At 39.1% G+C, this 22,191-nt stretch overlaps 6 non-coding genes across 6 annotated transcripts; 4 read left to right on the forward strand and 2 right to left on the reverse strand.

Moving 5' to 3' along the window:
• Positions 1 to 10,471: 10,471 nt before the first annotated feature.
• Positions 10,472 to 10,590, reverse strand: LOC130224016 (5S ribosomal RNA). Its single transcript, XR_008837118.1, has one exon. It is a non-coding gene; the product is annotated as a 5S ribosomal RNA (ribosomal RNA).
• A 1,602-nt stretch (positions 10,591 to 12,192) lies between these two features.
• Positions 12,193 to 12,311, reverse strand: LOC130224043 (5S ribosomal RNA). The gene has a single exon (XR_008837144.1). It is a non-coding gene; the product is annotated as a 5S ribosomal RNA (ribosomal RNA).
• Positions 12,312 to 13,747: 1,436 nt separating this feature from the next.
• trnay-gua (transfer RNA tyrosine (anticodon GUA)) lies at positions 13,748 to 13,834 on the forward strand. The gene is given in 2 exon segments: positions 13,748 to 13,784; positions 13,799 to 13,834. It is a non-coding gene; the product is annotated as a tRNA-Tyr (tRNA).
• A 4,147-nt stretch (positions 13,835 to 17,981) lies between these two features.
• Positions 17,982 to 18,053, forward strand: trnag-ucc (transfer RNA glycine (anticodon UCC)). Its single transcript has one exon. It is a non-coding gene; the product is annotated as a tRNA-Gly (tRNA).
• Positions 18,054 to 19,953: 1,900 nt separating this feature from the next.
• On the forward strand, positions 19,954 to 20,025 carry trnah-gug (transfer RNA histidin (anticodon GUG)). Its single transcript has one exon. It is a non-coding gene; the product is annotated as a tRNA-His (tRNA).
• A 507-nt stretch (positions 20,026 to 20,532) lies between these two features.
• trnak-uuu (transfer RNA lysine (anticodon UUU)) lies at positions 20,533 to 20,605 on the forward strand. Its single transcript has one exon. It is a non-coding gene; the product is annotated as a tRNA-Lys (tRNA).
• The last annotated feature ends 1,586 nt before the right edge of the window (positions 20,606 to 22,191 follow it).

Consider the following 22,191-nt stretch of genomic DNA (forward strand, 5'->3'; position numbering starts at 1 on the left):
TCTTAGGGAAGCCCTGGGATAACCGTTATCACCCTCCTGGAGCATATACAGGCAAGAAATTCATTAACTAGTTGTTATATAAGTGATTTATTAAGCTTTAATGTACTACACAAAATGTTTATCTAAATATTTACTTTATTATTAGTTTTATTTAATATATGTTTTTTTATTGTTTTATTCTTTAAGGTGAATTGCTGGGAATAGAGTACCTTTACAGCCAGACCGGCAAAACCCTGACTCCGGTGCTCCAGAACCCAGAGGAGGAAGACAGGCTGGTGGAGGAAATAGATGACGAGGATCTACAAGATGAGGGGTTTGAGGAGGAGATCATGGAGGACATCACAGTTCCAGTGCTGTATGAGGATGACCCCTGCCGTGATCTCAGAAACAGCCCCTCATCTTCGCCTCTGCCTCAGTCCCCAGCATCACTGGCTGAGCCGTCCACATCAGCTGGTGGAGAAGGACAGCTTCCTAGCTCAGCCCCCTCAGTGCCGTCACAGCCATCCGACTCTGGAGACAGTCTCTCTGTTGAGGCTCAGGTAAGATACATTAAGAACTTAATTTGATTTAGTCTTTTTTTATTCCACATATACTAAATTTATTCTGTATTTACCAGGGAGCAGTCATTGGACCTGATGGCATTGCTGGGTGGGACAAGGTCCAGGATCTGGCTGCTTATTTGGTAGGTCTTCGTGAGGCTCCTTACCTCACTGACCTGCAGGTGACAGAGGCCATCCAGCTGTGGACAGCTCTCCTGGATGTTGATAAACAGCTCATCAACTACCAGCCTCGACATAAGCCTCAGCTGACATATGGGCGCTTTAAGGCACCGAAGCGCTCCGGAGTCACTCCAGGTGTGGAGAGCGTCAAGCGCTGTCTGATTGGACATCCTGGGGGTCCAGCACAGTGGCCTAGCACCAGCTGCTTGGTTGAGGCCATTTGTACAAAGCTGTGTGCCGTACACATGTCCACTTCCAAGAAGGCTGGTGTTTGCACCCCCAGGTGGTCTAAAATACTGACTGATTACCACCACATCCGGGATCTGGTGCTTGGCAGTCGCAGGCTGATGGATGAAACGGTGATCCAGCTTTTTGAGCTAAACCAGAAGACGCTCATTCAGTGGTAAGCAAAGCACATTATTTTCTTTAAAGTACCTGAATACTTCTAAATTAATATATATGTATAATACATATCATTTATTATCAGGTTTTAACGGAGGCAAAAGGATCAGGAAATGAGTGTACTCACTCAGGGACTGACTCCACTTGATCCAATTGCTGTGGCAGATACGCAGCTTCCTTTGCCGAGGGAAAAATTGGACGAGGCACCATCAACATCAGGCCATAAACACCAGTTTGTCTTTCCTCCAAATAAAGAAGGACAGGCACCTCTTCTTCGACCTGGTCGAAAGTCTGCTTCTGCAACCACCACAGTTTGCTCCTTCCTGCCAGATGCCACCACGGTGTGCTCCTTCCCACCGGCCCCCACGACGGTATGCCCCATCGCGCCAACCCCCACCACAGTCTGCCACATTGCACCGGCCCCTACCATGGTGTGCCCCGTCACACCGACCTTCACCATAGTGCGCCCCATCTCGCCAGCCTCCACCACAGTGTGCCCCATCATACCAGCCTCCACCACAGTGCGCCCTATTGCACCGGCCCCCACCACAGTGCGCCCCATTGTGTCTGCCCCCACCACGGTGTGCTCCTTTCCACCGGCCCCCAGCACGGTGTGCCCCATTGCACCCCCCCCCCCCACAGCACCAGGTGTTGTGCAGCCCATTTCAGGACCTGGATCATTGTTTGGCACACTTGTTTTTAACCCAGACATGAGTGCATCAATGGTGATTCTATCATTTGCTGCACTAACATCCAGTGCAGTCCCAGCTTCACCTGCACCTGCAGTTCCTCCACCTGCTCCACCTGCACCTGCTGTTCCTCCACCTGCACCTGCTCTACCTGCGCCTGCTGTTCCTGTGTCCCGTTACACCCAGAGGAACAGGAGAAGGAAAGTGGAGTCCACAAAAGGAAGTATGTGCGTGCGGTTACTTTTAATGTTTGCAGCAAATGTGGGCAACCCAAGACTAAGGAGTTTGGCCATAGCCGATTTGGTAATGCCACATTTTGCCTGCAAACTTCAAATGGCAAATCCTTAGAGGACTGGTTGGCAGAACAGCGCCAGCAAAATAAAGGACAAACTCCAGCTCCAGAATAAAGTACAAATTGCTGTATATATTTTTGTAAATGTTACATGGGTACTCTCTCTCTCTCATTTTATTTAATTTTTGTGTGTTAATATGTAGCATTTTAAAGTAGCACTTATATATTACATAGGCCCACTCTTATTTTGTCTTGTGTGTACTTATTTAATATTTGTGTGCATTTTATGTAAAAACATATTTATATTTCTTGAAAAAAAAAACATTTTATACATTGCTTAAATACTATATTTTATATATTACGTGCCCCTACTCTTGCATTTTATTTTTTATTTATATTATTGTTTAATATATTGTGTGTATAAAATATATATATATATATATATATATATATATATATATATAGAGTATTGTTTTTATATAATGTGTATAATAAATAAATATATATAGTATTGTTTTAATATATTATATGTGCAAAATAAATAAATATATATTGTATTGTTTTTATTTATTGTATATTATATAGTTTATATATTAAGATATGTTTTTATTTAGTTTTTTTTTACATTTTTTACATTGTTTTGCGATTTTAATATTTGTATTCATTTTAATAAACCATTTTGCATATTACTTGTTTTTGTGTGCTGTTACGCCCCGTGTGGCTCGGAGGATGAAAAGGGCTTAACATAATTATGACAACCCAATCTTTTATGAATTCCCCTGAGACGTTAGCTGCTATGAATGGACACAGACAACAATGTGTCAAAAAAAGTGGTTCGTTTTATTACAATAAAGGAAAATATTTAAATCACCCAAAATGTATTTACAAATGTGTACAATAAATGCAAAATGAAGTTAACAAACAAACCTGATAGAGGGAAGGAAAATAAGCGGTGCCAAATCAAAGAAAATAACAAATTAAACACCCTCTAACTAATCCCTCCCCCAACTCTAAATAACTAAAGAGAAATATGTAAATAGGGAAAAAAAAAACATCTTCAGCGTCACACGCCCCTTACTCAACTGCACTCACTGGAACAAACATACACACAATAGCACCCGCTTCTAACCTAGTGGATTAACAGAGAATCAACTACGTGTGTGAAAATGTAAGTCACGTGACATACTGAACTTTCACTTCCCTTTTAGTACATTTAAAGCAAGTTTAGGATAAGATGTTCTAAACAGATGTACAACTCACAAAGAAAACTTTAAAACGAACCGGAGAACAAGATTGGCACAAAATGTCACACAAACAAGCACAGCAGCAACAAGGATCCCCCTCTAATCTGGCTTGAGTGTTCACTGGAGGAGTCCTTAAATAACCCCAATCTTCTTCTGATTGGTCCACTCGGGAGAACTCAGCCAACCAATCGGAACACCTAGATTTCAGAAGGACAGCAGACAGCAAATAAAAACAGAGAGGGGAGGAGAGAGCAACAGAGCAACACCCCCAGGCATGTAACATGTGCATTCATTTAAAGTTATTATTACATAAAGAAATATAACATATATTAATATATATATATAGTATAGTATATATTTATATATTAATACATAAATATATATATAATATACTTATATATACATAAGCATGCATACATATGTTTAATTGAAACATTTTCATTAATTTTTAATTAACGTAATATGCTTTTTAAGAACAATATCCACATAATAATAGTAATATCAATATAATTGCCTGTGTTACGTCAGTAAAATTTCAATAAGAGCGCAGCTGATTGGCTCCGCTGAAACCGACACTGATTGGATATTGTGTTACACAGATCGTGTGTTCGAATCCAGCACGCAAAAAATGACATTTAGAATGACATGCAATATGCAACCAAAATACCACATTATGCACAGTCACAAAGCCGCGAACACTACTGCAAGCGAAATTTGTCGCATTTTTTCGTTTTTTGCGACTTGTTCGCTTGCGAGTGAGCGAGAAGATTGGGCCCCTTCCTTTGCACAGCGAGCGCTCTACCATTTGAGCTAATTCCCCTTTTCACAAGCCAAATTGAACATTTTAGACGTGGTCAAAAAAGAAAAAATAAGATCACATCTGTTCTGTGGTGGCTTCTTTGCCCTGCCTGCCATTTAGTCGTCAAATTGCCTAGAATAGCGTGCTTCTGTTTTGAAGGCCCTACCTAGTCCTGCTCCAGTAAATGTGTGAGGAGCCCTGCATGCCGAATGACGAGTTACTCGGAAATCAATGCACATTGGCCTTGCCTTGGATGGACCTTCTGCTACTTTCCTGCAAGGCCATTTTTTTAATTCATCATCTTCATGTCGGGCAGCAGCTCTATATCATCTTGAGGTTCCATGGTGTAATGGATAGCACTTTGCATCCAGCGATCTAAGTTCAAATCTAGGTGGGACCTGTTTTTTTTGCCAGCATCGCACAAAAAAGCTAAAATAGCATTCTATTCCCTTGAAGGCCAGAGAATAACAGTTACTATGGATTTTCTAGGACCCTCAAGTCCAGCTGCTTCACCCTCAAGTCCACCTGCTTCCATTTGACCAAAACGCTATCTTTCTCCCAGGTGGTCACATTTTTTAAATTTTTTTTCTTTTTTTTTTTTTCTTTTATTATACTGTTCAAAATTCATACAATTCACTTATTTATACAGATTACACTTAAGACAAAACATTAAAAAGGTCCATTTTACATCATAGCTTCAAAACAATGTGTTTTTTTTCACATAAAATGTTGCAAGTTGTATTCCTTAAAAGGTAAAATCACATTTTTAAAAAGACATTTTTATTCCTGTGTCATTTAAAATCTTTGTGACTTCTTGAGTAAAAACATCATAAAAAGCCCCCTGCATTTCCTCTAACTTAAAATAATAAAATAGACATTCAAAATATTTCTCCACCTTCCTCTTAAACACATTCCACACATTTAATAAAACTTTTTCCTTTTTTGCTACAACTCTTCTCTCCCATATTGCACTTTTCATTAAAATCACAAGTAAATTTATGAGTTTTTTATTATTACACTCTTTGTTCAGCCCCAACAGTAACACCTTTTCCCACTCTAGATTGTCGTCTCTTTCTCCTTTCAAAGTTAAAATCATGTTTTTGCATTTCTCATTAAAATCTTTTAACTCATTACAATATAAAAACAAGTGTAAGAATCCTTCATCTGCATCTTGACATACTTTACATGTGAGACTTTCCTCCATCCCTATTTTGTTTAAAATGACATCTGTAAACACTGCTTTACTCCTGATCAAATATTCTAAATTCTCCAGTTTTGATTGTACAAATTTGCCATTTATATTAGCCCAAATATTGTCTTCATTTACATCTTTAAAACGCCGTATCCAGTACTGATTTGCACCAGGTTTCTTAAAAACCCCATCTCTAAAAAACCCATAAATCATTTTCACTGTACAATCTTTAAAATCCCACCATTTCTCTCCAAATCTTACACTCACATCTTTACTTTGTTTATTTTCTTCCATGTTTTCTATTCTTGTTAACCATTCTGCAGGTATGGCATTTTTAATTATGTTGTATTCCTTTATTAAGTCTTGTCTGTTAAAATCCTCCTTCGCTTCATCCATCACATCAATAACATACTGCACAGGTAAAAATCCTTCCTTAAATTCATATAAAATATCCCTTACTCTTGTTATTCCCACCTCCCACCATTTCCTAAAAAACACCACTTTCTCTTGATTAAGAATGTCACTGTTTAAAAATAAAGGCTGATTTAAAATGTTCTCGCGTCCTTGTATATTAAAATGTACACAAGTTAAAATTTCCCCCATGCTCCAATCAATTCTTTATAAAAGTCTGGTAGACCCTCTGTCATGAATGTTTTCATCCTCATCCATAAAATATTATCTCCCATATTAAAATTCCCACTTTTACTTAAAAAATATTCCATTGTTCTTTTCCATGCTGCCTTATTTTCTTCATCCAAATATTTCTTTACCATTTTCACTCTTAAGCTGTTTTTTCTTTGTTCGACGTCTATTAAACCTAGTCCCACTTCTCCAATCAACGTTGCGTATGCTATTCTTGGAGGCTTCCCTTCCCATTAAAAAAATCTAAAAAACATTTTTTCAGCCTTTTTTCCATCCACAGTGGCATTGATGACACATATAAAATATTCCATAATTTAGAAACCATTAAAACATTCAAAATTAAAACCCTCCCCTTCAAAGTTAAAGACATTAATTTCCAAAACCTCAGCCTTCTTTCAATCCCTCCTAACATTTCCTCCCACATAGTTGCTTCTGCTTTCTTTTCATCCCTCCCAACTACAATGCCTAAAATTTTAATTTCATCCATTTCCTTGAACGTAAAATGTCCAGATAAATCCTCAGTTCCTCCAAATCTCAAATATACTGTTTTGTCTTCGTTTATTTTAGCTCCTGAACCCTTACAAAAATGTTGCACTGTTTCCATTGCTTGCTTTACACTTGCCAGATCTTTTAGTATTAATGTGGTATCATCAGCATATTGAAAAATTTTGTTCACTCCCCCCTCTACCTCTATTCCTTTTATTCGTTCCTCATGCTTCACAGCTAATCCCAGTGGTTCTGCAACTAAGGCATATAAAAGTGCAGATAACGGGCAACCCTGTCTGATTGATCTTGTTATTTTAAAACAGTCTGTTAAAAAACCATTGCATTTTATCCTGGTTATAGCTCCTCTATATAAAATCTGAACCCACTTAATAAAATTTTCCCCAAAACCAAAACTCTTTAACACTCCAAATAAAAAGTCATGCTCGACTCTATCAAAAGCTTTCTCAAAGTCCAGACTAATTAAAAAACCATCTTTCTTCTTATCATTTATATATCTTATTGTGTCTTTAATACTCATAGTTGTGTCAGCAATGTCTCGTCCTTTTATACTATATGCTTGGTTTGTTTTGATTATGCTTGGCATCACTTCCTTTAGTCTGTTAGCTAAAACTTTTGCTAAAATCTTCAAATCAGTGTTGAGCATTGTTATAGGTCTATAATTTTTTAAATCTACTTTATCCCCCTTTCCTTTGTATATCACTTTCATTAAGCCCATCCCCATTCTTTTATTTACCCCACCATTCTCAAAAATCTCATCATATACTTCCTTTAAAATACTAGATAAAATATCTTTAAAAACAATATAAAATTCACTTCCCAACCCATCAATTCCTGGACTTTTCTTTTTGTTCATACCACTAATTGCTCTTTTTATTTCTTCTTCTCTTACCTCCTTGTCACATTCTCTTTTTTCCTCTTCTTCTACTCTTGATTTGATTAGCTTTAGCAATTCCCTTTTTTCTTTTTCTTTTACTCCCTCTGTGCAAAACAATTTCTCATAATATGATCTTATTTCTTCCAAAATCTCCTCATTTTGTTCTACTATGTTCCCATTTATGCTCCTTATTTCTTTAATAATTTCTGCCTTCCCTCTTCTCTTCTCTAGATCAAAGAAACATCTAGTGCACTTTTCCCCCTCCACTGTAAATTTAGCTTTGCTTCTTAATCTTGCACCTTCAAATTTCTCCTCCTCCATTTCTTTCAGTCTTCCTTCCAGTTCTTTTATCTTTTGTATATCTTTTCCATTCTCATTTTTCAATTCGTTTTCTAGTTTTTCTTTCAGCTCCTTTTCCTTATATTTTTTACAATTTTGTAATTGTCTACAGTATTTTATAGTAAACTTTTTAACTAAATGTTTCACATTCTCCCACCACATTCTTTTGTCCTCATTATAAATTTCATTCCCTTTTTCCTTTTGAATAATTTCCTTTATACTTAAAACATAGTCTTCATTCTTTAAAACCGCTGTGTTTAAAACCCACACCCCTGGCCCTCTTTTCACATTACTCCAGTCTAGATTCATAAAAATTGGCTTATGGTCACTCAGACTTGTTTCTTCATATTTGATCTTGCTTATAAACCCTTCCACATTTCTTGTGCATAAAATAAAATCAATCCTTGTTTGACAAAAAAAATTCCCCACTAACTGTCTTCTTGAGTACTCTTTTTCTGTTCATTCCTTTCTCTCCATACATCAATTAAATTCATTTCCTCCATCAATATTTTCAGTTCTTTTCTTCCCTTATCCGTTTTAAAAACCATTCCCTCAGCCATTTCTAATTTACTAAAAACAGTGTTAAAATCCCCCATGATAATAACTCTTTCATGTTTCTTTAAATAATCTCTTAGTACATTAAAATACTCTTTCTTTCTGTTCTCCTCTGTTGGGGCATGAACGTTCACCATAATTACTTTTTTCTTCTCATACTCCATTTCACATATCATACACTTCCCCACTTTGTCATTATAGATTGTTTTACATAAAACCCCACTGTTTTCTTTTATTAAAATTGCAACTCCTCTCCCCAGCCTCCCATCCCCATTATTGTATAAAATCTCCCCACTCCACCTTTTTCTTATTTCCTTCATGTATTCTTCCTTCCAGTTTGTCTCTTGTAATAAAATCACATCTTCTCGTTTACACATTTCTTTCACTTTTTCAAATTTTCTGATGTCTAAAAGCCCTCTTGCATTAAAAGACACAATTCCTAAAACCATAAATAAGATAAAAACATTCATAAAAACCATCATCTCAGTCCATCTCTTCCAAGCCCTTTAGCAACTCATACTTATTTTCGCATTCAATTTCTCCATCTTTTAGCAGTTTTTTTCTTGCAGTCTCTAAATTAGGTTTTATCTTTATCGATCTTCTTCTTTTTGATGATTTCACCTGTGTCTCTTTGTTTCCCTCCTTTTGTAAATGTTCCTCTAACTCGTCTTGCTCCTCATTACTTTGGTCTTTTGTCTCCACTGTGTCCATTGCCTTTTGAAAACTGTCTGTCATGGCCATTTGTGTCCAAAATATGTCTTCCTGTTGTCCTTGTTGTAAGTCTTTATTATTCGAATTGCTCAATTCTGCTGCTTCCAAAACATTCCTTAAACTGTCCGTCATATCCATTTGTGTCCATGTTGTCCCTTCCTGTTCAGTGACACTGTCCTTTCCATTAGCCTCATTCTCTTGTAGTTTTTTACTTTTAGATTCTGTTCTTCTGTCTTGTGTTGTTGTTTTGTCCTCTGACTGTATATTGTCTCCTTCATACATCTCTCTGTCTACCCGCTGCTCTACCTCCTCCTCCTCTTCCCCCATCCAACATTCACATTTATTTAAAACCTTATTACAATCCGGCCACTTCACCGCATCACAATCCCTTACGAAATGCACCCTTTCCTCGCACTTAAAACACTTAAAATCTGGACAGTCTTTCACCACATGATCTGGGCTCATGCACAGCCTGCAAGTTTTCACCTGATGGCTGTGCATCACCCTTAAGTATTGTGGTCCTTCTGCTGTCTCTATTCTTGTGCTGTACGGGAGGGACGCCACTTCTTTGGGGAATCTGGTTTTAACAAACCTCATCCCATCTTCAATATCTGTGCCCGGATAAAACCTTCTTTTAATTTTTGAAATGGGACAAACTCCCCAATGATCCAATTCGTCTAAAATATCTTTGTCAGCAACATAGACAGGCAGATGCATGAAGGAGACAACATAATCTCGATTTTGTAGCCTCTTTACTGTACAGTTTATCCCTTTAATAGTCAATCTGTCTGTTAACACATCAGCATCTTCCTCTCTTTCAAGTGTTACTTCATATTCCTTGTTTTGTTTTGGTCTTACAGCCAAAATCTTTCCATCCCCAATCCTCTCCGTCACTGCTTTAATTAAATCCATTGCTCTCACCTCAGTTGTTTGTCCCATATCCACTGTTACAGTTGCTTCTTTTAGATAAATCCTTTTCCTTGCTTCTTTCTCCGATCGGTTTGTTTCTCGTTGTCGTCTGTCCAGTCTATTGTCATTTGCCTTCTCAAATCCGTCCACCATTGCCAGGTCTGTCACCGTAGATCCGTCCGTTGCAAAAAAAATAGGAATAAAAAACACTCCTCCCGAACAGCTCACGCTGCTGGGAGGATAAACTAAACAAACTCAAAAAAAGTTTAACAAAATGTATTTGAGTCAAAAATAAACTAAACAGAAGAAAATGTGGTGAGCCTCTCTCACTAACTGCAGCCAAACACTTCCTGGAATGTACCACTATCACACATGCACAGGGGGGTATGGCCGTAAGCGAGAGCAGCCGTCAAGAGTTGGCTATTTAAAAGAGGCGCAGCACCAGGAGCCAGGCGCCGCTCACCTTGCCTTGAAACAGCACCGACAATGCCCTTGGCCCCTCAATAGTTTACCTCTTTTATTTATTTATTTATTTATTTATTTATTTATTTATTTATTTATTTATTTATTTATTTTGCCAAATGAAGGAATTCAAAAAGCTTACAGCGCCTGGTATTCCCAGGTGGTCTCCCATCCAAGTACTAACCAGGCCCAACTCTGCTTTGCTTCCGAGTTCAGATGAGATCAGGCATTGCCAGGGTGGTATGGCAGTAAGCGAGTGCAGCCGTCAAGAGTTGGCTATTTAAAAACAGGCACAGCACCAGGAGCCGAACGCCGCTCAGCTTGCCTTGAAACAGCACCGACAGAAACAATGCCCTTGACCCCTCAATAGTTTACCTGTTTGTTTGTTTTTTTTGTTTTTTTTTCTGTTTCTGCTCCAAAAATAAATCTAATGCTTGTAACCTCCTCCTGGAGAGGAGAAAGTCTCAGACCCTGGATCACAGTTCTTCTATGGAGGGACTGTCACATGCCCTGTAAGAGCATCCTATCGACACCACAACTTGCCATAATAACAAAGCACAGCATATGCTGAATGAACTCCGTGTTGACAGAGCCATCTGATGAAAAGATAAGCAGACATGGCCAGTGGTGCAATGGATAACGTGTCTGACTATGGCTCAGAAGATTCTAGGTTCGACTCCTGGCTGGCTTGCTTTGTACTTTTTGCTTTGCTGTCAGCCAGTGCACTGCGGTCGCCTTTCCCCCCCGCTGGAGCTGTTCAGTTCCACTCTGGAGTGAATCGAGTTTCTGGGGCCGCCAGCACAGAGCCCATGGGGTGGTCCCCTGGTTTCAAAGGCTGCCCCAACTGCTGATTTTTATTAACGTCTACTACAGCTACACCAACCGTAAACCAAGCCTACTTGTTGCATGTCCCTACCACTTAGAAGTCACCCAGCCAACTTGCAGCGTAATCTCTTCCACTTGTAAGTCTCTGAGCTGCAGCAAAACCTAAGCACTCTGATAAAACATGCATAAAATAAACTATGGCTTTTAACCTCCTTTTGGAGAGGAGAGAGTCTCCGACCCTGGATCTCAGGTCTTCTATGGAGGGACTGTCAGGAATCCTGTAAGAGCATCCCATCCACACAACCTCTTGCCATAAAAACAAAGCAGAATGTGTGGTGACGGAACTCCAGGTTGAAAGAGCCTTGTCCTTGTTTCAAACAATGTGCTAACAAGGTGCTGAACAGAGTGCCAGTGGCACAAAGGATAACGCTAATGACTATGCATCAGAGGATTCTAACCTATGGAAACCATGAGACTGTGTATGAGAGCGTGTCAAGTGTGCCAAGACTGCGGTCGCCTTTCGCTCCCGCTGGAGCTGTTCAGTTCCACTCTGGAGTGAGTCGAGTTTAAGGGGCTGCCAGCACAGAGCCCGTGGGGTGCTCCCCTGGTTTCAAAGGCTGCCCCATCTGCTGATTTTTATAAACGTCTACTACAGCTACACCAACCGTAAACCAAGCCTACTTGTTGAAAAAGTCCCTACCAGGCCAACCCTGCTTTGCTTCCGAGTTCAGATGAGATCAGGCATTGCCAGGGTGGTATGGCCGTAAGCAAGAGTAGCCGTCAAGAGTTGGCTATTTAAAAATAGGCGCAGCACCAGGAGCCGAGCGCAGCTTTTTTCTGTTTCTGCTCCGGGGCACCAACAGTTCTTGCTAGGTTAAACCAGCCAAGTCAGTGTACTCACTTTGCCCCGAATGGAATCAGGGGAAGTGGGTACAATGACTTAGCTGGTTCCAGAGATCAGTGAGGAATTCAGTTTTTTTTTTTTTTGTATTTTAGGAAGTGTATTAGCTGCCAAATGAAGAAATTCAAAAAGCTTTCAGCACCTGGTATTCCCAGGCGGTCTGCCATCCAAGTACTAACCAGGCCCAACCCTGCTTTGCTTGTGAGTTCAGATGAGATCAGGCATTGCCAGAGTGGTATGGCCGCAAGCAAGAGCAGCTGTCAAGAGTTGGCTATTTAAAAATAGGCACAGCACCAGGAGCCGAGCACAGCTCAGCTTGCATTGACACAGCACCGACAGAAACAAGGCCCTTGTCCCCTCAACTGTTTACCTGTGTTTTTTTTTTTTTTTGGTCCCACCCCTCCCAAATAAAATGAATGCGAGAAAAGACACCAGCAGCAGTGCTGTGACACGGGGAAGTGTATTAGCTGCCAAATGAAGGAGTTCAAAAAGCTTACAGCACCTGGTATTCCCAGGCGGTCTCCCATCCTGCTTTGCTTCCGAGTTCAGATGAGATCAGGCATTGCTTTTTTTTTATTTTTTATTAAACTCAAAAGTTTACATTTTTACAAAGAAATGATTACATCACATAAAAATCACATGATACTTACAACACTCATTATTAGACTTCATAGTTTTCCCATAACCAACTTAAAATGTTGTCGTTGTATTCAACCATTTACATTCCCTTTTACCATTATTTCTATAAATACATCCTCCTTTTCTTGTACTATAAAATAGTTGAATATCAATTTTACAGCCATCTCCATTCTGTTTTTAAACATACGCCATATATCCACTGTCTTCCCATCATGTTTAGCCATATTTCTCCTTATCCATATCACATACTTAGCAATTGTTATACATAGATTAACAGCATAAATACCACATTCATTTTGACCAAGTAAAAACACTTTTGTTCATCCACATATTTGTCCCCTATTAACAATTTAGCAATTTTCTTTAATTTTTTTTTCATAAATTCCTCCAACTTTTCACAGTAGAAGAACAAATGTAATAAACCTTCCCCTTCCTTCCTAAACACCTTACATATTATATCTTGTTCAATTCCCATTTTACACAATCTCATTTCTGTTAATATGCAATTATGTCCCAATAAATAATTAAAATAGTCTAAAACTGGTTCCATATATGGTTCCATTCTGACATTTCCCCATATTTCTTTTTCATTTACATCATCATATCTTTCCTTCCAGTAGTTGAATGCTATAGGTCTTATAAAAGCCTTTGATCTAAAAACAACATAAAAACCCTTAACTGTACATAAGCTCATATTGATCTTTTCTCCATTTTTCTTCTTAAAATAGACCGCTGGTAATTCTTCCTCATCCCCCAACTCATTTTTTTCAATTATTTCAATACAATCTTTTGGCATTGCTTTTTTCAAATCATGATATTGTCTTTGTAATTTTGTTTCAGAAAGAACTGAAGTTTTTGCCAAGACTGCCTTCATAAGTGGCAGCTCCCATATGGCCTAGCGGTCAGGATTCCTGGTTTTCACTCAGGTGGCACGGGTTCGACTCCCGGTATTGGAAGCCTAGAGTATTTTTGCCACTGCCCTTTTTTTCCCAGCAGTCGGACTGCAGCAACTTTAAAGGGGTGGGCTTGTGTGGGACTCTCATAAGCCTTCGATAGCTCAGTTGGTAAAGCGGAGGACTGTAGGTGTGTTGTTTGCAATCCTTAGGTCGCTGGTTCGACTCCGGCTCGAAGGAGGTCTTTTGCCCTTTCATGCCTGTGCAGTTCGCATATATCTTCATAGCTAGAGCTCAAAAGGAAGTTCCCTGACCAGAAATCGAACCCGGGCCGCGGCGGTGAGAGCGCCGAATCCTAACCACCAGACCACCAGGGAAGGTCCTGCAGAAACTTGCCCTCAAGCCTAGCTGTGGGCCTTCACGCAAGTATGCTGCAGCTGCTCTGACAAAAATCATTTTTTTCCTTCATTTAAAATATTTGGATTCAGAAAAAGTGGTTGTTCTACAATCTGAGCCCTTCCTTTTGGTATAATAAAAACATTTTCTAAAAATTCCCCACATGATTCTAAGACCTCAACATAAAATCTTGGCAGATCATCCATTTTTTTTTTCATTTTCATCCATAAAACATTACATCCCATATCAAAATGTCCACATTTCTTCAAATAATAGTCTAACAAATCACATCCATTTTCCCTTCCAAAAACCTTTGAATAATCTTAACTCTTAATGTTTTCATTTTTAAAAAGCTATCTAAAAGTCCCAGACCTCCTTCTTTTACCTTCCCAATCAAAGTATTATAAACAGTTTTGGCTCTTTTATTTCCCCACACAAACTTTAAAACTACATCCTTCATTTTTTATAGTATACTTCAGGCAATGCAGTTACACTTAACACATACCAGACCTTTGTCAACATGAAAGCATTTAAGATTAATACTTTCTCTCTTAACGTCAAATTTTGAGCTTTCCAAAATCTAAGTCTTTTCTCAATTCCATTTAAAACTCCCTGCCAATTTAAAATATCTGCTTTATTAGAATCCATCCCCACCCAAATTCCCAAAATGTTTGTATGTTGCTTTTCTTCTTTAAGGGGTATGTGTTGTCTTATTTATTCTACTCTTCCCACCCTCATGCATATACTTTTTCCAACATTAACCTTAGCTCCTGATGCTTTACAATATCGCTCTAAAATCTCCATCGCCCCTTTAATACTCTGAATATCTTCAACCAACAATGTAGTATCATCCACGTATTGATACACAGCTTCTCTGTTGTCTTTTTCTTCTATTTGTATCCCTTTAATGCTTTTATCTGATTTTATTGCCAATCCCAGTGGTTCAGCTACCAGCGTGTTTAATAAAGCAGACAATGGGCATCCCTGCCTTATTGATCTTGTTGGTTGAAGACATTCTGTTAAAAGCCATTACATTTTATACATGTTAAAATATCTGTAGAAAAAATCTGAATCCACTTCCTAAAATTTTCCCCAAATCCAAACTCTTTAAGAACTGCAAATAAAAAATCTCTACCCTGTCAAAAGCTTTCTCTAGATCTAAACCTATTAAAAAACCCTTTCTCTTTTTCTTTCATATAGTCTATTGTATCCTTTATACTTTTCACCACACCTGTTGTGTTTTTTCCTTGCACCCCATAAGCCTGTGTCGTTTTAATTATCTTGGGTAAAAATATTTTAACCTATTTGCTAAAACTTTTGCTAAAATCTTCATATCTGTATTTAACATTGTTATTGGTCTAAAATTCTTTACATCTTTTTTGGCCCTTTTCCTTTGTATATCATTTTTATCATTCCTATTCTCATCTTTTCACTCAATAATTCTTTAATAAAAACCTCTTCATAGATCTCTTTTAAAATCGGTACTAAAATATCTTTAAATTCTTTATAAAACTCATTTGTTATGCCATCTACACCTGGACTTTTTCTTGGCATTAATTGCTTAATAGCCACCTCTATTTCTTATTTTTGAATTTCTTCATTACAACATTTTTTGTCTTCTTCGGTTACCTTTGATTTGATCTGTTTTATAAAATATTCTTTCTCTTCTTCATTTGTTCCTTGTTTTTTGAACATATCACTATAAAAATCCTTTACTGTTTTTAAAACCCCCTCAGTTTCTGTTTCTACTTTCCCCTCTTTATTTAATACCTCTTTTATTAATTCAGCTCTTTGCCTATTGCTTTCCAAACTTTCTCCTTCTACTGCATATTTTGCTTTACTTCTTATTATTGCACCTTTGCATTTTTCCTCTTCTATTATTTTTACTTTTCTTGTAACCTTACAATTTCTTCAATATCTTCGTTTCCCTCACCCTCTGTCCCTTTTCTTAACTCTTTATCTAGCTTCTTTCTTATTTCATTTTCTTATAGTTTTTTCATACATTTACTATATTCTATTGAAATTTTTTTTAACCTCCCACTCAGCCATTGCTCCTCCCAGTGAATTATCTTCCATTTCATCTCGATTTCCCGCATTACTCTCTGTATTCTCAATAATTACTTTCTCAACTTCACCAATCTTTCCCAATTCTGTTTCATCCATCATTTGCCTTGCTTCCTTAACAGTCTCTGGGATTTGTGTAACATTTTCTTTCTCCATCCAACGCTCACATCTTACCATCACCTTTCTGCAATCCAGGCATTTCACTGCATCGCAATCCCTTGTGAAATGTCCTTGCTCCTCACACTGAAAGCATTTAAAATCAGGACAGTCTTTAAACACGTGTCCAGGACCCATACACAAGCGACAAGTTTTCACTTGACGGTCATGCATAATTCGGAAATATTGTGTTCCTTCTTCAGTATCAAATTTTGCACTGTTTGGGAGTGATATCACCTCCTTTGGGAATTTAACCCTTAAATACCTTGTACCATCTGCAATGTCTGTATCCGGATACATTCGCCTTCTGATATCAGATGCAGGTGTTACTCCCCAAAACTTACGTTTATCCAGAATTTCATCATCCTCAATATAAGCCGGCAAATGTATAAAAGATACAATATACTCTCTTACTTGTAAGTGTCTTACTTCACAATTCTTCCCTTTTATCATGGGTCCATCTTCCAAATCCTCGCCGTCCTCTTTACTTGGCAGAGTTATTTCACATTCCTTTTCCTTTCTTGGTCTTACAGCCAGAACCTTCCCTTTTCCTATCTTCTCAGTCAGAGCCTTTATGTCTTCTGCTCTAGCATCATTCACTTCTGTCATATGAACAATCACTGTAGCTTCTTTAGTATAGATCCTTTTATCGCCCATTTGTCCGTGTCCAAAGTGTTGTCCTACTTCCTGTCCATTATCCAGTTGCCCTCTTCGTTTTCTATCCATGTCCATATCTTTATGTTTGAGTCCTTCCACATTTGCACTCATAACAGAACACAAACTTCCCAGACAGCAAAGTGCTGCTGGGAAGTGGACAAAATTATCAAAAAAAGAAAAACTCAAAAAAACTCAAATTTTTTCTGAAAAAACAAACAAACAAAACAAAAATCGAGTGATCCTTTCTTACTCTCTGCCTACCACTTCCTTTGCTGCAAGTGCACTATTGCCCTCTAGCATTCCAGGGTGGTACGGCTGTAAGCGAGAGCAGCTGTCAAGAGTTGGCTATTTAAAAATAGGCGGCTTCACGTCGAGGAGGCAAGAGGAGGGTTGAAAACTGGGCTTGGACAGCTTTTTCTTCATTAATATTCCTTAATTCTTCATCAGCCTTCGACTGGTCATCAGCAGTAACATGAACAGTGCATCACACAGAACATTATTAGCATGTTTTGCAGCAAACAAAGCACCCCATTCAATCTTACACATAGCCCAGCTTTTACTGCACAAAATGTCAGCTTGCCCTTTCATGAGCTGCATCCAGTCAACCCTTGCAATGACATTCAAACCGGGGGAGCTCATTACAGTGAATACTGGGTGACAGAAGATGAGAACTCCACCACTGCAGAGTGAAATTATTGACCTCTGTTTTTTTTTTTGGTGAGGTTGTACCTTTGAACGATTTATCCAACCTCAAAGTCAGAAAGAGATGGCATCCATACTTGACATTTTTTTCGCTCACACAAAGAACTCCTTGGTCGAAAGCTATCTATTTCAACACTTCTGTGAGAGGATGTCTGCAAGCGTTGGTAACATAGTGGTGAGCATAGCTGGCTTCTAAGTAGATTCCCAGCCAATGTATACCTTTTGGCTGCCGTAACATTACATGGCCAGGTGCCACTCTTGTGAAGATGTCCCATGACATGTGGGTAGTTTAGTGCATCTTGAGATGGTTGGGATCCATATGCTGGACATGTTTTTCAGTGCAGAACCAAGACAAAGAGGGCCTTGGCTGAAAGCATTCTTTTTGAGCTCTTCTGGCACGAGACATCTGCAAGCAGTGGTGGTATAGTGGTGAGCATAGCTGCCTTCCAAATAGTTGACCCGGGTTCGATTCCCGGCCATTGCATTTCCTTTGGCTGCTGTATATATCACTTAGTCCGTTGCCACCATTGTGAAAGGCAACAGCCAAAAAGTAAAAGACAAAAAAGGGCCTCCCCGTCAGGGAATCGAATCCTGGTCTTCAGCATGACAGGCGGAGATACTGTCCACTATACTAACAAGGATCTGCAGTGTAAGAGCACCCTTAGGAGGAGTAAGAGCTCCTCTGGCAAGAGACGTCTGGTGGGAGGAGAAAAACAACAGCGTGAGCTCACTGAACCGAAAGGGGCAAATCAGAGGTAGGAACATGCCGCACAGGGGCCACAACGGCTGTCCGGTAACTCGCCGTGATCGCATTGTGGTTAGTACTCTGCATTGTTGCCGCAGCAACCCCGCTTCGAATCAGGGTCACGGCAGGATTCCTTACGGTGACATTGGCATCATGCCCCCCTCTTGCCATCTGTTTTGTACAGCCCACTTTTCAGTGCACGCTGCTACTGTGACACGTCACAAGCGCTTAAATCTAAGCTAATTACCCAGTGATCCTGGATAACTCAGACGGTAGAGCGTCAGACTTTACATCTGACGTTCCTGGGTTCAAGTCCCTGTTTGGGCATGTAAGCCAACTTTTGTAGAGCGTGGAGGATTCGGATTTCTACCTTCCTATCCATCTCAGCATGAATCAGCGTTTATCCTTTCCTCATCATCTTGTTTCTCATTATTTTTATATAATTATTTGATTATCTGAATGAGTAATTAACTTTGAATTGATTTTAACTAATGAATAAGTGAACACATTGCTTAATATAAGAACGTTCAGTGCGTTTGCCTGTCTCTTTATAACTTTTTCAGGAGCCACCAAACTAAGTCAGAGGTCACGGAGGCCTTGAGTGGAGCTGAGGGCTGAGGACCGGAAGCAACTGTCTCCGTTGTTATTTCTAAGAGTTAATACTATCTAAAATGTCTTAAGGGATCTTGCTGTTTTTACGGTTAATTCTTTTAAGGTGATTCTACTTTTTATTCAAGATAGACTTTGTGTAGTAAGGATATAACTGCCTGAATGTAGATTATACCAGTTTTTAACCAGTTTTGATAAAGACGGCTGAGACTACACTCAGCCTCGGATAAGAAACAGATTATACTTTAAGTATGTGTGTTCTATTTGATTGTGGATCCGTTTCATAGGTCTGGAGTCAGCTCTGAACAGTCTAGTGGATGTCTGACGTTTATGCTTGAGATACTGTTCAGAATTGTACGCACGCACCCCACGTGGAAATTTTCTTAGTCTATCTGTGTTTTATCCAATCAGATTAGAACACCTATATGCGTGACGCAGTTAATGACCTTATGTGAGAGTAAAATTGTTATTGATTTGTGATTGTAAGCAGAGCGGCCTAGGAAGTCATGGCGAGTGTTGAAGCTGGCTTCTGCTGATGTAACTGCAAACTATCTTCAGTAACCTTTATTTATTTATATAAATCTCTGACTCCGGCTCTTCTTCGTCTGACAGACTGGTCATTCTTTGGGTTAAACTGCATACCATCCCTATAAGCGACATCTATTGCTGGTGAGCTTTTGCTTGCTCTACATGTCATCAGGCAGCACAACCAATGCGCCAGGCAAGAGCACAATGGAATGTTCAAGCTTAGTAGTCGTGAACGAGTGGTTAAGGTGATGGACTAGAAATCCATTGGGGTCTCCCCGCGCAGGTTCAAATCCTGCCGACTACGTCCAGGCTGAGCGCAGGATTTAGTTTGCGACTTTCCTTGATTGTTTGCAACCCCAGTGTTTCTGGGGAAAAGGGATGTGCTGCTAGGCAAAAGCAACAAAAATAAAACCGCAGCGCGCGCAAACTGACTGCCCTGGGGTCCCTCCATTTTCAAAGACGTATGACAGAGAGCGAGGCTCCAGCGGCTGTCCTGTAGCTCGCCGTGATCGTATAGTGGTTAGTACTCTGCGTTGTGGCTGCAGCAACCCCGGTTCGAATCCGGGTCACGGCATGCTTTTCAAGGTGGCATTGATGTTGCACTCTGTGATGCCATCTGTAATCTCCAGCCTCCCTTTGGTGCAGGCTGTGCTAATGGCACGTCCTGAATGTTTACGTTTCCTAAAGTGTGGAAGACTAGGGATTCGATATGAGCAGCGGGTCCTTTGATGCCAGCATGCTGTGTAGGTAAGCATTGATCAAGTCACGCTTCTAAGGCATGGAAGTAATCGTTTCAATGGTTAAGTCTCCATTTATTGCCACAACAACAGAAAGACCTTCTGCAGTTGTCACTGATCTTTTTAATGTCTCCCACGTGACATGGAGTCCAAACTACTGTGCTTTACTGATGTCTACACCTACAACAACCATAAACCCAACCTCACAGTGACCTGTTGTGTTTTAGCAACATCTACACCAACCACAAGTCTAAACCTCACCTCACGGTAAACTTTTGTGTACCGTACAGGTCTGCGCCGACCACAACCCTAAACCTTGCCTACTTGCAAGGCACTGCCATGGAGCCCGGATAGCTCAGTCGGTAGAGCATCAGACTTTTAATCTGAGGGTCCAGGGTTCAAGTCCCTGCTCGGGCGTATAAGGCTCTTCTTGTGGAGCCGCAGCTTTTGCCAGTGAGCTATTACTTGCTGAAAGTTTCATCTGGATGCACAACATGTGTACTAGGCATGAGGACATGGCAGTCTTGTAGTCGCAGCCGAGTGGTTAAGGTGGTGCATTAGAAATCCATTGGGGTCTTCTCGTGCAGGTTCGAGTCCTGCAGACCACGTGCTTGTCCTCTTCCTTTTTAAAATTGCACCAGTCATCAAATGTTTGATATTCCAGTGTTACTTGGGAAAAGCGTCGTGCTGGTAGGAGGAGAAAAACAACAGCGTGCGCTTACTGAACCGAAAGGGGCAAATCAGAGGATGGAACATACCGCACAGGGGCCACAACGGCTGTCCGGTAACTCGCCATGATCTGATTGTGGTAAGTACTCTGCATTGTGGCTGCAGCAACCCCGCTTCGAATCCGGGTCACAGACATCAGACAAAACGAAATTAGACAAAACTAAACAAAACTAGACAAAAGTAGACAAAATCTGACAAAACAAAACTAGACAAAAGTAGACAAAACTAGACAAAATCAGACAAAACTAGACAAAATCAGACAAAACGAAATTAGACTAAACTAAACAAAAGTAGACAAAATCGGTCAAAACTAGACAAAACTAAACAAATCTAGACAAAACTAAACAAACCGAGACAAAACAAAACTAGAAAAAACTAAACAAAAGTAGACAAAATCTGACAAAACAAAACTAGACAAAAGTAGACAAAATCAGACAAAACGAAATTAGACAAAACTAGACAAAAGTAGACAAAATCGGACAAAACTAAACAAATATAGACAAAACTAAACAAACCTAGACAAAACAAAACTAAACAAAAATAGACAAAATCAGACAAAACAAAACTAGACAAAATCAAACAAAACAAAACTTGACAAAAGTAGACAAAATCAGACAAAACAAAACAATACAAAAGTACACAAAATCAGACAAACAAAACTGGACAAAACAAAACTAGACAAAATCAGACAAAAATAAGAAAAGGAAGACAAAATCAGACAAAAAGAAATTAGACAAAAGTAGACAAAATCGGACAAAACTAGACAAAACTAAACAAATCTAGACAAAACTAAACAAACCTAGACAAAACAAAACGAGACAAAACTAAACAAAAATAGACAGTCAGACAAAACAAACAAAATGAGACAAAACTAAACAAAAAGAGACAAAATCAGACAAAACAAAATCAGACTAAACAAAACTTGACAAAAGTAGACAAAATCAGACAAAACTGGACAAAAGTAGACAAAATCCGACAAAATCAGACAAAACAAAAGTAGATAAAAGTAGACAAAATCAGACAAAACAAAAAACTAGACAAAAGTAGACAAAGTCAGACAAAACAAAAGTAGACTAAATCAAACAAAAGTTGACAAAAACAGACAAAACAAAAGTAGACAAAATCAGACAAAACAAAACTAGACAAAAATAGACAAAATCAGACAAAATGAAATTAGACAAAACTAAACAAAAAGCTAGGACAAAGAGTTGACAAAACTCAGACAAACGAACTCGACAAAACTAGACAAAAATCAGACAAAACGACTAGACAAA

This window comes from Danio aesculapii, chromosome 4, assembly GCF_903798145.1.
Source record: "Danio aesculapii chromosome 4, fDanAes4.1, whole genome shotgun sequence".
In the NCBI taxonomy this organism is placed as follows: domain Eukaryota; kingdom Metazoa; phylum Chordata; class Actinopteri; order Cypriniformes; family Danionidae; genus Danio; species Danio aesculapii.